Source organism: Vulpes vulpes, chromosome 3 (genome assembly GCF_048418805.1).
Source record: "Vulpes vulpes isolate BD-2025 chromosome 3, VulVul3, whole genome shotgun sequence".
Lineage (NCBI taxonomy): Eukaryota > Metazoa > Chordata > Mammalia > Carnivora > Canidae > Vulpes > Vulpes vulpes.
Window position 1 is genome coordinate 50,529,964 of NC_132782.1, and position 17,069 is coordinate 50,547,032.

Genomic DNA, 17,069 nt, shown 5'->3' on the forward strand with positions numbered 1-17,069 from the left:
CCATTTTTAAAAGTTACACATAGACCAACAAATGTCCATCAATTCTTCTGGATTGACCAGACACTCCAGCTGGATCGCTGAAAGCAAACCGGGCAAATGTGGAAAAGAAAATCCACCTGTGCAATTTGTTTGCAGAGTTTACTGATGGGCACATTGCACTCCTGGTCCATGATGGCTGCTGCTTTCTTCATCAGAACTATCATTATAGGCTTCACGCCTCTGACCACCTCCCGAGTGCTACCAAATTCTTGAAGCTCTACCTCTTCTGTGTCTCCAATTATGTTTGGAACTTCTGGTCTAGATGGCAGAAGATCTTCTGGTTCAGAAAGCTTGTCTGTGTTGATCCAGTTGTTTTCAGGAAACTGCACATCAAACTTTATGTAAAGATCACCTTTTTCAAAAGGATTACAATACTGTGGCATTCCTTCACCTCAAACTACACGGACGCATCCTGGTTCAATTACTTTTCCGAGGGGGGCGGGTGGTGGTATTTCACCACAATCTGACGTCCATCAAGGTGCTTAAATGTGAACTGAAATCCACATAGAGCTTCAACAAGTCCTATCTTATATGTCATGTGCAAATCATTCCCATCTCTCTGGAACACCTCATGTTCCTTCTCTTGTAGCAAAAGAACAATGTCTCCTGGTTCCACTCCTGGGGCTTGATCTGCTTCCCCAGTGAATGTAATTCTCTGTCCATGTTTCATGCCTTTGTCTACGTGGACTTCAAGAATCTTGACTTCTTTAATCACATTCTTCCCTTCACATTTTTTACAGCGGTTCGTTTTGTTTGATGATTTAAAGCTCCTTGGTAACCTGAGGGAAAGCTCTTTCAAAAAAGTAATGGAAACCAGGCTGGAATGTTTTCAACAGTAAACAGTAGGAGGTGAGGAAATGACCAGTATAGTATGAATTAAAGTCTTTCAAGAATGGCTTTGAAGACATAGAGCAGAAAGAGAAGGGAGAGAAAAGATGTGGATTCAAGAGGAGATCCTTTTGTTGCTGTTGCTGGGACTATTTTTTTCTTTTAATAGAAGAGACCCAATCATGTTTCAATACCTGTGAGAAGGATCCATTTGAGAGGGCAAAGAGGAGACTAATTTTTCTGAGAAAGATATTTTGAATTGAAGAGAGGCAAAGAGAAAATCTGACAGTTGGCATGCACATGGGAAGTGTATTACCATGAGTATACACACAGGTTGATGAAATAAAGCAGGATTTTAAAGGAAAATAAGGTACAAATAAAGTACATGGACTGCAGTCCATGTAGTGTACGCCCTACAGGCTATAGTATAGATTGTAGAATATACTCAATTCCACCAATTCTATAGATTGGGTGAAGCTACTTGTATTTGGCTCCTTTGTCTTTCACCCAAGTAAAGCAGATTGGAATGCAAGTAGAATGAAATTATTACTAGAATAATTTGAACCTTTAAAGGTATTTTTTAAATACATACGTTATCATTAGTTATAAATCACTTGCAATGCATTTTAAAACCAGCAAAGATGAAATGATATCAAAACATTGAAGGTAAAAATTGCCTCTCCATTTGATAGTCACTCTCATACACATGTTTTTTACACCAAATAATCTTAAAGGAGAAATCACTTTTGTAGAATAAGAAAATGGTATGACTGGAAGAAAAAGATATCCAACACACTAACCTTTAAAAATCCTGTTTATGCTTATAAAATGTGCCATTTAGCCTCACAAGAGGAATCAGTTTAGGTCCTCAATTGTTCCTGGGTAGAAATAGCCTGTTTGGGGGACTTTTCATGTTTCTTTGAACAGATATGAACACTTCAATCTGTTGGTATCATAGAATTATCTGCACTCATCTGTAGAGAGACTTAGAAGACTTTTTCAAAAGTACTAAGGAGGAGGAGAATTCCATTCAGGGAAGCGTGGTTGATTTGGCCCAGAAATTCACTGTCTGAATTGGAACATAAATTATTCTTGAGCTGTAATCACAGGGTCTCCCAGCCTGAATCAATATTTTCAGAGAGGCTAAGTGTGATCAAAAGAAACTGAAGCCTGAGGTTATCTTTCTCTTTTCATTTCACAATACCAAAACAGCTCTTTTAGATTAGCCATGCAAAGAATCTAGAGTTAATGAATAGAACTCTGAATAGCACTTGGTAATTATTGGTCAACAAAGAAGCAAAATTAGATATTAGATTATGGATCTAGAAATTCCATGTTTGAAAGAGCTATGGAGACAAATTATTTGTTATTTTATTTTACAAATATTTTTAGTTAATGTATAGACAAATAGTTGGTTGTATCCTAAAACTTCACAGTGGTAAAATACCATGGTGTCACTCACTGGAAAGAAGTTGACAACTGTAATGAGTTTTGTATATTAAAACTCTAAGGGATCTTAAAAGGTGTTTCCAAGACCAACTTATGCCAGAAGACTGACAGGGAGAGAGTTAACTGACATAACCAGTTAGAGTTACAAACATTCCCGCAGGACAAAGGAAGAACACCACACCATTATTTTGAGGAATTTAAGGATACTAGATTCGTGCTAGATTTTAGACTCAATTACCTCTTAAGTTTATTCTATACAAGCAAATATAAAAAGTCACATATATTCTACATGCAATAGCAGGATAATAAAAGTAAATATTTTTTTTCAGACACACAATTGGGTGATTGGTTAAGTGATTGTATGTGAGGGTCTCAAACCCTAAGGAAATGGACCAAGGATGATGGATGAAAACATTAAATGCAATTGTCAGTCTGTAGCTGAAGTATTGATCAAATGGCTGAATAGCTAACAGTGTACACAAGGAGACCTTGAAAGAGCTAACCTAGCTTTGAGTTTCCCATTCAAGTATTATAATATATTAGTTTAAAATATAAATTTTTTATCCTACTGGAATGAATGAGTCTGTTCTTTTTCACAGAAGACAAGTACTTTGACTATTTTCCAGTGGTGTTGATGGGGTTTATACATGCCACTTTGAACTCATTTGCCAGATATTCCTTGGGGAAATTGTAAAAATTTCACTTCTTGGCTGAGGGAGGCCATGAGAAAATTTGGAGATTGAAAATATCCATACTTGCATATGTAGAACATTCTAAACCTCTGCTTTCCAATGAAATATATCTCAGCATTAGTGGTTTGTATTTTCAGAGTCTGAATACTTTTTCCATCATAAATAAATATTAATATATTGACTGATTTATGTAAAAAAATCACAGAAATCACAAACCTTTACACAGATGTTGATAGCAGCCTTATTCACAACTTCCAACATTTGGAAGAAATCAAAATGTCTTTCAGCAGAGGAATGAGTAAACAAACAGTGGTATATCTAGACCCTGGAGTATTACACAGCACTAAAAACAAATGAACTATCAAGTCATAAAAAGTCATGGAAGAACCTTAAATGCATATTTCTAAGTAAAGAAGGCAATCTAAAAAGGACACATAGGGTATGATTTCAACAATATGACATTCAGGAAAGGCAAAATGGAGACAGCAAAAAGATCAGTAGAGGGACACCTGGGTGGCTCAGCAGTTGAGCGTCAGCCTTCTGCTCAGGGCCTGATCCTGAGGTCCTGGGATCGAGTCCTGCATCAGGCTCCCCACGGGGCTTCTCTCTCTGTCTCTCATAAATAAATAAATAATATCTTAAAAAAAAAAAAGATCAGTAGCTGCTAAGAGTAGGGGGTGGTGCAGGGATGAATAGGCAGATCACAAATTAATTTCAGGGTAGTGAGGGCAGCCTGGGTGGCTCAGTAGTTTAGCGCCGTCTTTGGCCCAGGGCCTGATCCTGGAGACCCAGGATCGAGTCCCACGTTGGGCTCCCTGCATGGAGCCTTCTTCTCCCTCTGCCTGTGCCTGTGCCTGTGCCTCTCTCTCTCTCTCTCTCTCTCTCTATCTCTGTGTGTGTCTCTCATGAATAAATAAATAAAATATTAAAAAAAAAATTCAGGGTAGTGAAACTACTCTCCATATGATACCATAATGATGGATACATGTTATTTTACATTTGTCCAAATCATATAATGGATGACAAAGAGTGAACTGTAGTACAAACTGTGGACTTTGGATGATTATGATGTGTTAGTGTGGGTTCACTGATGTGACAAATGTACCACTCTAGTGTGGGATGTTGATAGTTGGGAAGGCTGTGCATGTGTAGGGGTAGAGGCTATATGGGTATTTTCTGTACTTTTTTGCTCAATTTTGCCATTGATCTAAAACTGTTCTAAAAAGTAAAGTCTAATTAGAGAATCCCTGGGTGGCTCAGCGGCCTAGCACTGCCTTCAGCCCAGGCTGGGAACCTGGAGTCCCAGGATGGAGTCCCATGTCAGGTTCCCTGCAGGAAGCCTGCTTCTCCCTCTGCCTGTGTCTCTGCCTCTCTCTCTGTGTCTCTCATGAATAAATAAATAAAATCTTAAAAAAAAAAAGATTTAAAAAAAGTAAAGTCTATTTAAAAGGAGGACAAAGTGTAAGCCTTTATTCCCCAGGTGACTCTTCCTCTGATAGGTTGTGGAGAAAGGAAAGAAGATGAGGGAAAGTAGAGTACTGTTTCTTATTGAAAAGAATTGGAAAACTGTGTTTCTTGTTTTTCTTCTTTGTTCGAGCAATACTATTCGAATTAATCTTGACGTCCTATGTATTAATCATCCCCAGGAAAATTCAACTATAGAATAAGCAAAAAATAAGGAAGCTGTGGCTGAAAAGAGCAGAAACTGGAGAGATGTTTTCAGTTAAAAAAAAATTAACACAACTTCTGATTTATTATGGAGAACTGAGTACACATATTATTCCTCTTGTTTTAAAATTTTAAAAAATTTAAAAAGTAAATGACAATAGTGAAATGGTAAGCAGGAGACTTCAGTACCTATTTTAGTAGTCAAAATAAAGATGAAAGACTTTTGATTGATAAGTACTAGAAAAAGGTGAAAGACAGACTATGCCAAGGTGAACCGAAAACTGAGAGAGGGAATCAGTCTGGTCCATTGAATGTTAGTGAGGCTCTGGACTCAGAACCAATGAACCAGACAAAGGTGGTAATGTGGTAAGGAAAGAAGGTGTTTTAACTAAAAGTCTTGAAAAAGTAAGCTATTTCTTTCTTTGTAATCAATTAAGACACCCTACAGCTAGCCTGGGGAAACTTACAAATGAGTTGAAGGGAACCATCACAGTACAAATCAGAAAAATCAGATGAAATTTGGTGGTAATAACTAAAAAGTATAGGAATTGTGGGTTTGGACTCCAAGAAAAGAAAGAAAACCCTAGCATACATCTTAATTTTTAGTGAAGAATATTTACATTACTGTAAGATGTAAATGATGTAATTTGTTTGCCAATTTTTAGAATCAAACTATAGTTAGATCTTGAAATTAACTTTGGTTTCAAAATAGAATATAAATATTAATCATTCTAAAAAAATGAAAGTAAATATATACCAGGCAGACCTTGGAGAATGCTACTGGAGTTGCTAACTCAATGGAGAACCATTTGGGTGTTTATGGATGAGGAGAAAAATGGGGAATCTGCAGATGATGAAATGAAAAAAATCAGCTTTAGGCATGTTACCTAAATGCTGAAGTGAAAAGAAATTTAGAAGAGTGATGTAACGACTGGATTTAAAGAGATAGGTGGTAGCACAAATAAAGTAGATTCTTGCCACTTAGTGCTCAATTAAGAGACAAGGCCTAAATACACAAACCAAGAAGTTGTAAAATGAAACTATCATTTAGACTCATTGGTTGCCTCTGAGGCGTAAGACTGGTGGAAATACATGATAGGACAGTGAATTATTGCTTTTCTATGGCCCTTTTTGTAATATTTGATCTTTAAAATTATCTGAGTTAAGCGCTTTGATTAAAATTTGGAAAAAGTAAGATGGAAGTGATGCCACCTTATTTTGTGAAAAGCATCATAAGGAAACATTACTACAAAATGAATCTGTATTCATTTTGAAAAAAAAATTAATTGAATGTGTATGTTCCAGATTTTATCTTTGGCAATATTTCTTGCTTTTAAATTCTGAGTTGAAATAGATGGTATTTGATGAGACAATCTCAGATCTCCAAAATGTGAACCTTAACTTGATCACATAACAGATGATATTATAGTCCTTTGACTACAGCATACATTTCAAATTTCCTGACATAAGATTCAGTGAACACTTTCTACAGACTAGCTTCAATCAGTCATTTCACTAAACATAGTAGTATGTGCAGGTTTTAAAATAAGGCTGTGCTCATTTCAATCTTACCTCTGCCACATGCCAGTTGTGTGACCTGGAATAAGTTGCATGAGCCTAATTACATAGTCTTTAGTTTTCCCTTTTACAAAATGAGAATCATTATTACTATCGGGAAATCATAGTTGCTAAAAGCTTAGTATTATTTCTGGCATATAGAAAGTGTTGAGTAAATATTGACTATTATGATTATTATTGGAATGTCCCATCTACAGAACTTTCTCTATGAAGCCTACACTATAGTCACATTGTTTTATTCAAATGATTATAAGACATTATTTTTGTAGTATTCTTCTGGTATAATCATTTATTTAACTCTTTACTCTTCTTTATTTTTTTAAGATTTGTTTATTTGAAAGAGAGAGAGAGTATGTGTGAGTGGAGGGAGGGGCAGAGGGAGAGGGAGACAGCAGACTCCCTACTGAGCAGGGACCCCAGCGCAGGACCCTGAAATTATGACCTGAGCCAAAGGCAAGATGCTCAACTACTGGGCCACCCAGGTGTCCCAATAACGTGGAATTCTTAATTCAAACTTCAGAATACTGGTTTTAGGAATATAGATGTATTCACAATTTCCAGGTATTTTTAAATTCACGAACTCATTTAATCTTCAAAAATTTGGTAAGGAATGTGGTACCATTATTCCCATTCTAAAAATAATGTCAACAAGGGATAATGAAGGTTCCACATATTAATTAAAATAATGAATAATAATAATGAAACTAATAAAATTCTTCCTAGGTTATTACTTCTTAGAGTGTGCTGTGTTTTATTTGGAAACTGTTAGAAATGGGTGAACGAGATTTGAAACATATATAATTCCTAACATAGTGTTACACCACTAAATATCTCTGCCCATCCCCTAATAAAAGAAAGCCAATGAAAAACATTGATTCATTTGCTCAAGATACCAAAATCTAAAAAAAAAAAACCACCACTTTTTGAAATTCAAGAATGAGACAGAGCATAGAACACTGAAAGGTTTAAAAACTACTAAGGATGTAAGTATAAAATTTATGAAAATTGCATAAAATTGAAATCAAATGACAAGGATGATTTGATAGCTTTGTTAGTTGTGTAACAGTTTTATTGTTTCTTAAAGTCTGGAAGGTATTATGCTTACAGGTGTATATGTATACCCTTCAATGAGAGAAAACAGTGACACTCAGAAGCAAGCTCTGCCCACTTCCCTGTCTGCCGTTGGCCAAATCTCCAAAACTCTCTAAGTATCAATGTCTCCTCTCCTCACTGGCAGCATGATGCTCTCAATATTTTTTTCCAGTCAAACATGTCATGATTCTATGAAAATCATTTTAAAATAAAATGAGCAACTAAATAGCAAAAATACAGGGAGACACAAAACAGGGAGACTAACCACTTGGAGGTGGAATACTGTCCTATCCAATGTATGTATTCTGTGATTTCAGGATGACTTGCTGCTTCTCATACTAAAATTTGTCAAATGGGCAAAAAATGAAATTAGGTATATTTTAATACTGTAACTATAAAAATAAAGATGTTTCTCTGAGCTGAAAAAAAAAGGACTTTATACTTTCACAATGATTCCCATTTGAAGTGACCTCATATAGGAAATGGCTTGCACTTCTTCACCCTAAATTACAGTGCATTCTTCCATTATACTAAAAAGATATATTTTTAAAGTTGAAATTCCCTTTGGGGGATTGAAGTAGAATGCTTCTGTAAGACTCAGAGAGTGCCAGGAGGAATGCTGTCACCCAGAAAGGAAGATTAATAGCAGTCCAGATTTGACCTTCTGATAATCTGAGATCTCAGTGGCATAGCTACCTCAAAATGACTGTTCCTAAGATGTAGTTACAGAGAGAAACTAGGGCAGGAAGTAGAAGTTTCAAACTCCAGCAAAGAAGTCTGGAATTCGAAATTATTTGATATTGAAGGATGCAGGCATATATTAAACCATGTACTTTTTCATTTGAATCGCATTTCTAGAAGTATTATAGTATTATAGAAACTCCTAAACAACGTAGTATTGTATCAGATTTTTATTTTGAGATTCTATAAAAATAGTTTTATCACAGCAGCCTCTAGTAACATGAACAGTGAGAAAAAGCCAAGGAACATCTCTGTTAGGAAAAAAAAAATAGGTTTTTAGGCCTTTTGGAGGCACCATATGCCACTGCTGAATCTGCAGCTTTCAAATGTTCGTGGCCAAGGTATAAATAAATACAGTTTATTCATTCCAGCAACAGGAATTTTTATTTGTAGTAAAACATTTTATGTGGCTCTTCAAGCCCCAGATTTGATCTTCGGTCATAGGCATTCATTATGGACTGGAAAGTCTCCCCACAAATATCTAGCAGGTTCCTGTAAAATTTTAGTCCATATATTTTGGGGAAACAAATGCATGTTCTGCAGCCTCCTGCTACTTTTGGAACTGTCTTGCTTTTCCAAGCATTGTCACTGTAGGACTGAAACATATGTGAAAATTCTAATGATGGTACATAACTCTCCTCCCTGTTTATTTGTTACTTCTGTTTCTCAGACTGCCTCAGGATAGCACACAGCTGAGGGAAGAGGCACACAGAACTGTTAACAGCTTGACTTCAAGGTAACAGACAAAACACTTGCTTTCACAATCTCTTCTGACATTTGATAGGATAGGAAAGTTAGAGACGGGTGTGGAAAAGAGGAAAGTTTATCTATCAAGTGCTTTCAGATCACATGCACAGATGACAAAGGAATGGTGACTTTTTAAGACACTTTCACAATAAGATTAAGACTAATGGAGCTATTCATTACTCTTAATTATATTCATAAGCATCTGGTGATTAGAATACACTCATAAATTAAGATACCTTTAAATTATATGAATTAGATGGCTTAGGGTATGCTCTGAATACTTACAAATTAGTGAAAAAAGTCTGTGAAAAGTAGTACTGCCATCTCCTATGTGTTGGCAACTATAGCTATTTTTAAAATCTGTTATGGGGAACAAGTGAAAGACGTTATACAAATAAAAAATATAAAAAGACACTAAATTATTTGTATCTAGAGAGGCATTTGGTAGGGTAGTGGCAAGATTTATATATCACACAAAGCAATGATTTTGTTAGAGCTGGACCTGACAATCGGCCTTTGCCATTTGGGGTCTCACATTGTCTCCTTTGACTATTAGATGCCTGGAAAGAGAGCCAAAAGTCCCTTCCACCACAGCATTCTAGAGTTCCATAAAATGTGTAAAGAAAATTTGTGTATACTAACTGGCTTCTCTATTATGGGCATCACGTTCTTTTCTGGCTTCTTTATCTGTAAGCCCTATGTATTTATGTAATTATATACATAAAAACCCTTACTTAAAATGCATTTCTGGGCAGCCTGGGTGGCTCAGCCGCTTAGCGCCTGCCTTCAGCCCAGGGCATGATCCTGGAGACCTGGGATCGAGTCCCATGTTGGGCTCCCTGCATGGAGCCTACTTCTCCCTCTGCCTATGTCTCTGCCTCTCTCTCTCTCTCTCTCTCTCTCTCTCTCTTCTCTCTGTCTCTCAGGAATAAATAAATAAAATTTGAAAAGAAGGAGGGAAATAAAGAGGAATTAATAAATAAAATCTGAAAAGAAAGAGGGAAAGAAAGAGAAATAAATAAAGTCTGAAAAGAGGGAAAGAAAGAAGAATAAATAAAATCTGAAAAGAAAGAGAGAAAGAAATATTTTATTTATTTATTCCTGAGAGATGGAGAGAGAGAGAGGCAGAGACATAGGCAGAGGGAGAAGCAGGCTCCATGCAGGGAGCCTGGCGTGGGACTTGATTCCAGGTCTCCTGGATCACGCCCTGGGCCGAAGGCAGGCGCTAAACCGCTGAGCCATCCAGGGATCCCAAATAAAATCTTAAAAAAAAGAAAAAAGAAAAAAGAAATGCATTTAGGAATAGTTGTAACAATATGTACACATACACATATTTTATGTTCACTTGGAATCTGGAACTATGTTGACGTCTCATATAGATTTTTAGAACTTTATTGGCTATAATATTTATACTTTAAATAATTTAGAAACAAAATGAGAAATTTGAAAAATTCTTTGTAAAGGTTTAACCAATCACTTGCAGTGCTGGCAAAAAGGGGACATTAACGTAATTCACTGTATTACTAACCTCTGTTTCCAAACTTAGTCTTAAAATGTAAATCTTAAAATGCCAGATCCAACCATTTTATTTAAGGGAACCTCTAAACAGCATCTTTTTAGATATGCCCTTCAGAATAATGTGACCTTCAGAATAATCCAGGGAATAATACATTATTCTCTATATATTCTTCATATAGTAAAACTTTCATGGACCATCTGCTGTGTGCAAATATCACTCATCTCTAAAAGGTGCTTTGACACACTCAAAGCAGTTAAATGACAACCTCTATTCTTTGGGATACCTCAGAGAAGAGGAGAGGTAAAACCTAGTAATCTCTATATGCACTAGAGCTTTGTCCCAGCTTACATAAATACAGACCCTTGGGAAGGACAGTAACAATCTATAGATAAAATAGTTACTTCAGAGATTGACTTAGAGGAAAAAAGCTTATACTAAAGCTAAAGCTTTGCAAAGGGAATAACTAAACATGCACCAAACGTCCTCAAGTAACATGAAGAAGTCCTTCTCTCCACCCATACACTCATTTCATTTCTCTCATTTTGTCTTCATTACAGTGTCCACAGGCAAGAACTTGGACAGATAGGAGTTTCTGCTTGCTTCTAAAAGGCTATTTTGTAAAAGCCCTGGGTCTTCTCAATTGTGTTCTCCCTTTGGGAAGCATATGGAGATTCTACAGAGATCATCCTTTAACAAACTTCATAGTATAGTGCTGTTACTCAAATTATTTTTTATTATTTTTTTATCAAGTTGATAATTAGACTAGATAGCCAGTAAGATGTATTGACTCTATACCATACAATGCTTTCATTTGGCCTAGGGAATTCCTACAAATATAGCGTATAACACATGGTAGGAATTCAGTTGACAGGGTTGAATAGAATATTAAGGAAATGAGTTAGTTTTTTCAGTTCTATAATTAAATGTCTACACTACACCCATTTTTTTCTGAACTATTTGGTTTCTTTTACCATTTTCCAGATTAATATATGTCCAGTCTTTTTAAATAATGCATTCTGTTATTTGTTCAATTATTGATGAACTGAAATAGACTCATATATTCGATATACATTTATGAATATCTTCTCTGTGTAAAAGACTATTTTAAAGTGAACAAAATACATTGCATGCCCTTGAGTTTACAAATCTTTTCAGGGGAATCAAGATGGAAACAATCACTTTAATGATTATCATTAAGATCTAGAAATGGAGTACAGAAACAAATGGATTTTAATCTATAGATCAGAGATATTCTTAAAGAAATGGTGACTAATATTCCACAGGGTAATAGAGGAGAATGAGTTTTGCTTCCATAAAAATAAAAAAAAATCAGCATGTAAAAAAACATAAAATCATGAAATAACACGCATTTAGAGAATTTCAAGTACTTTTGTATAGTTGAAATATAGGATGATCTTTGGAGTATATGATGATCAAAGGATTGGTTGTGCATAAGTTGGGAAACTTCTAATAAAAGTTAAGATGAGAAATATGATATTTAGATAAAATAATCTAAGAAATCTCTTTTCTACACATTCCATTTTAATTTGATTCAAGTCATATGACAAAATCCTGAATGTTTACATATTTGACAACATGTTGATTTCTTCCCTTCAACTCATCAAAGCCTCCACTGAGGTATTTTGACCATATCCTTCAGCCTTACAAGATATAATTAAACATTTTTATGTAAATCAGATTTTTATTCGTTGGAAATTTGTAGATGAGAATTTTTTCAAAGGTCAGTTATGTAACATATCAAATATATTTAATATTTAGTTTTATTAAATTCTTTATCTTTTTTGAAGAAATGATAAATTACCTCTTTTGTGGTAAAAATCTATGTAGTTTGCCATGTTCTTTTTTTTTGCATAAAACATGAGGATATTCAGATGATGCTTTGCAGATTAGGATACTGATTTCTTTCTGTTTGTATTGACATTTATTTTTTATCTCTCTTTTCATATTTTACTGCTTATATCCCTAGATAAAACTTTCTTCAAATTATTTATGCCAATGTGCATGATGTAAAAAAAAAAATAACATCTAAGTTTATGGTGATATGCTTCTATTAGTATAATTTTAATTTCCCAATTTAAAAATGTTTATTTTGCATAATTATTTAAATTAAAATGGTCAACAGATTATCATGTTATTTAAAATTTGTATAATAGAGTAAGTATACACATTTTCCCATTTGAGTAGTTACATTTCAACAAAATTTAGCTAGCATGTTCTGAAGCTGTTTCTTAGGTTATTTTCTGCTTTTTAATCTTTTTGAAAAATGAAATTTCTAACTATGCTAATATATACTTAGTACAGGAAATAAATAACAATAACTAGGTTTCCTTTTAACAACTATAGGGAACTGTATATTCTGTCTACAATCTAATGGTTTAATTAATGAACATTTCTTTTTGTTTGTCCATATTTCCTCTTGCACCATTTGAGAGGTGAGAAAAAACTGTAATAGAGTTACAATTTAGTACAGAGAACATATATTATTTACATATAAGTTAAGAATACAAATTACTTATATATAAAGAAGAAGGAATAAAATGCAGTTTCTTCTGCAGAGCAACACAGAGTCTAGTAGTTGGGATAAAATATACTGATAGCAGTAATACTCACTATAAGGATCTTAGGAGAACAATGTTAATATTTGATCTCTAGAGGAAGAGTTAGATCCCACCTCTGCCAATTGCAACTTGGGTGCCATTAGGCAAGTTATTTTAGCTTTCTAATCCTCAGTTTTCTCATTGCAAATAAGCAGAATATTAGTGCATCTCTTTTAGGGTCAATGCAAATATTAAATGAAAAAATTGGCTTAAATAAATTGACTTAAATAGCTTAGCACTTTACTATTATTATTATGAGAGCCACAGGAAGGGAGATTTAAAGTGCCATAGGGAGAGGACCAAAATTATAACACTGTTAAGGCATCCAGAAGGTAGTGGTTGAACTTGGCCACAGGATATTAAATCTTTGATAGGTGCAGACAGTTTCTCTCAGCAGTATGTGCAAAGGCTTGTAGGCAGGAGAGCTGGTGGTCAAGATTGAAGTTTACTTGGAATATGGGGTTCATATGAGGAAATACTGAGAAATAAGGCTGAAACCATACAGATAAGAGTGTGGAAGGCCTTATTTGTCAATCTGTCTTAAAGACTACTTAATTGGGGGATCTCTGGGTGGCTCAGCAGTTTAGTGCCTGCCTTGGGCCCAGGGCGTGATCCTGGAGTCCCGGGATCGAGTCCCACATGGGCTCCCTGCATGGAGCCTGCTTCTCCCTCTGCCTGTGTGTCTCTGCCTCTCTCTCTGTCTCTCTCTCTCTCTGTGTCTCTCATGAATAAATAAATAAAATCTTTTTTTTTAAAAAAAAGACTACTGAATTGTATCTCTCTCTTAGAAGTTGGACTGTTTTCTCGACAGATTTTTAAGTAGATTGCTAAATTATTTCTAGTCTCATAATCGTTACAGTCTTAAGTAGACTGAAAGCCCTACTGAATATTATGGGTCTTCTACACAAACACTCAGAAATGATCATATTAACACCCTCACAGGCACATACACATATATTTCAAAGCAAACATTTAGTAGCACTGCTTAGCAAATATTGCAAATGAAAATAATACTATGAAAACAATAGGTTGCATAAACACATTTTGTGAAGGGCAGGGTGACTCTTGAATACTCAGAATAATGACTGAGTGAATAGGTCATGACAAGGTTAGACCCCATTTTGTATCAATGGTCTTATTGTTGACTTGCCCTTTCCTCTCTACACCAACTATAAACAGCAGTAAAGATGGATAATGTAACGTAGACAATGTTTCTCTGTACTATTAAAGTCCACAAAGTAAGAGAGACAGTAGAGTAAAGAGCTATCTTTTAACAATTGATTCTGTCAGTTATGGTCTCTGCAGGGGATAAGAACATCCTAATTTGTATGTATCTTCCTCGAATATCAGGTTTCCAGAGGTTTAAGATTAAACAACTCACTTCAGTAAACCTCTATGGAGCATCTTTTCTAAACCAATTGCCACGTAGAGCTCTGGTGGGAAGAGCAAGGAGGGCAAATGACAAAAGCTATGTCTGCCTTTCATACAAGGCAGACTACTGTAAATGCTAAGAATAGATACCAGTGATTTAGGAGGGAGCTTTATTCCTCAGTAGCAGGGCAGAGATCATGGAGTCACAGAGGGAGTAAAACATAGGCTGGAATTTGGAGGATGGTTAGGATTTTGATAGGAGAAAAACAGAGTGGGGAAAATAATTAGAGAGGAAGACAAACCACGAGACTCCTAACTCTGGGAAACAAACTAAGGGTTGTGGAAGGGGGGGAGGGTGGGCAGATGGGGTAACTGGGTGATGGACACTAAGGAGGGCACGTGATGGGATGAGCTTTGGGTGTTATACTACATTTTGGCAAATTGCATTTAAATAAAATATTTTTTAAAAAAGAATTTTGATAGCTAAAAATATTTTCCACATGGGGATATTTTGAGAAATGATTTAATTTGGAAGATCGCTTAGGCAGAAAATGGAGAGTAAGAAAATATATAAAACTACAGAAGTCCAGGTGTATCCAAAATACAGAAGCAGCCCAAGTATCAAGAGATGAATGGATATAGAAAATGTAGTATATATGCATGGAATATTACTCAGCCATGAAAAAGAATGAAACCATGCCATTTGTAATAACATGGATAGACCTAGAGGGTATCATGCTAAGCAAAATTAGCCAGTCACAGAAAGACAAATACCATATGACTTCACTCATAAGTGGATTTTAAGAAACAAAACAAAGGAACAAAGAAAGAAAAGAGACAAACTGAAAACCAGACTCCTAAATATACTGAATAAACTGGTGGTTGCCAAAGGGGAGGTAGGTGGGAGGACAGGGGAAATAGAGGGAGGGGATTAGGGGAACTTATCTTGATGAGCACTGAGAAATGCATAGAGGTATAGAGTCCTTATATTGTACACTTGAAACTAATATAACACTATAAGTTAATTATGCTTGAATGGAGTTTTTTTATTTTCTTAAAGAAAATACATAAAACTGGAGAAGTCCAGATGTATTCAGGAAACAGAGACAACATGGTCTTCTGATTATAAGTCCACTTATATTCTATCTCATAACGACATGCAAAGTAAAGGTCACTTATCTCCATCAGTCAAAGAAAGATGAAATCAGATATGCCCTAGTTAAGACACCAAGGAAACTGGACCTGAGTGTATCCATCTTCTCTTACCAGTACCACAAGCTGTCTGGATGGGATGAGGGAAGAGGTGTGGGATGTGACTAGAATGTAGAGTTAGAGAACTAGCATGGATGTGAAGGACATATGCTGGAGTGAAATACTGGAGAGGACAGCCTTGGAGAAAAGTGGGGACTCTGAAAATTGACTGCCAGGGGTGCATTGTTGCCACACCTTTGGTGCCTGTGTAATTTTTAGCAAGTAATTTATCCTCCCTTAACCTCATTTTATCTTCTGTAAAGCTGAAGTGATAATACCAATAACTATCTCAAAGGGCTAGTGTGAGAATTAAATAAGAAATGTAAGATGATTAGTACAATGCCTGTAACTTTTGTAGAGATTAATAAATATTAGCTGTCATTATCCTTATTAAAATTGCATTATAATTATTATTACAACTCATTTAGTTATGATGTACTAAATAATAGAGCTTGTACCAGGCTTGGTGCTGCCTTAGGAAACTCAAATGTGGAGTGGCCTTAGCTGGATGAAGAATCCCAGAACCATCCCAAATTCCAGTGGCCAGTTAACTTACCTGCTATTGGAGCTGAAGGAATTAGAAGAGCTTTCTTATTAATAGCACAGCATGATTCCTACATCTTATTACACTATATATTTAATTGTTCCTTGTAGCACAGTTCTTTCAAGAGTGGGGTTGCAGCTAATTATGTTAATATATTTGTCTCACCCACCTCCACTGAGAGCTCCCTAGTAACATGGGCTAAGTTAAATTCACCTTTGTTTGCATCTTTGTGATCGGATTGTAGGAGATCTTTAGCAGATATTTGTATAATGAATGGCCTGCTTAGGTGAATGGAGAAATTACAAGAATATTAGATTATTTCCCCAGGATCTCATCATGGCTTTTGCTAAGTAATTTCTTTGTTCCCCCTAAATAATTCTTTGTAAACAGTAATATAGGTTCCCTGAGATCTTGCTGGGGCAGTTTTTATTCATAGGATGGAGCATTCTTAAAAGAGCTTCCCATTTCAGCCTATAAAAATAATAAAGCTGATATCTTAGTTCGAAAACAATAGGCTTGAGTTAGGTGATCACTCAAGTGTTGAGGATTTAAGTGCATCTCTTATGTCTCTGCTGAATTACAAAGAGATTCTCCAGCCTCAATGACTCTATTATCTAATACAGGAAAAATGTCAGGATAGGTCATCTTTTGACAGAGAACTAATAGCACAGGGAAATGTGAGAATAGATCATTGTGAGTTTAGGGAGACAAGATTTGAGACTATGGGTTTATTATTCTTGCTGTTTGTGACAGAGTGTGTATATATACACACACACACACACACACACACACATATATATTAATTTAGACTTTTTTAGAGCAGTTATAGGTTTACAGAAAAATTGTAAATTGAGGGGAAGGCACACACAAGCATAACATCTCCCATTATCAATATCCCCAACAGAGTGGTACATTTGCTACAATTGTCCCTT

At 35.5% G+C, this 17,069-nt stretch overlaps 1 pseudogene; it reads right to left on the bottom strand.

The window, feature by feature from the left end:
- Positions 1 to 10: 10 nt before the first annotated feature.
- The window catches only part of LOC112933326 (dnaJ homolog subfamily A member 2 pseudogene), a 171,433-nt pseudogene continuing 154,374 nt past the window's right edge, over positions 11 to 17,069 (bottom strand).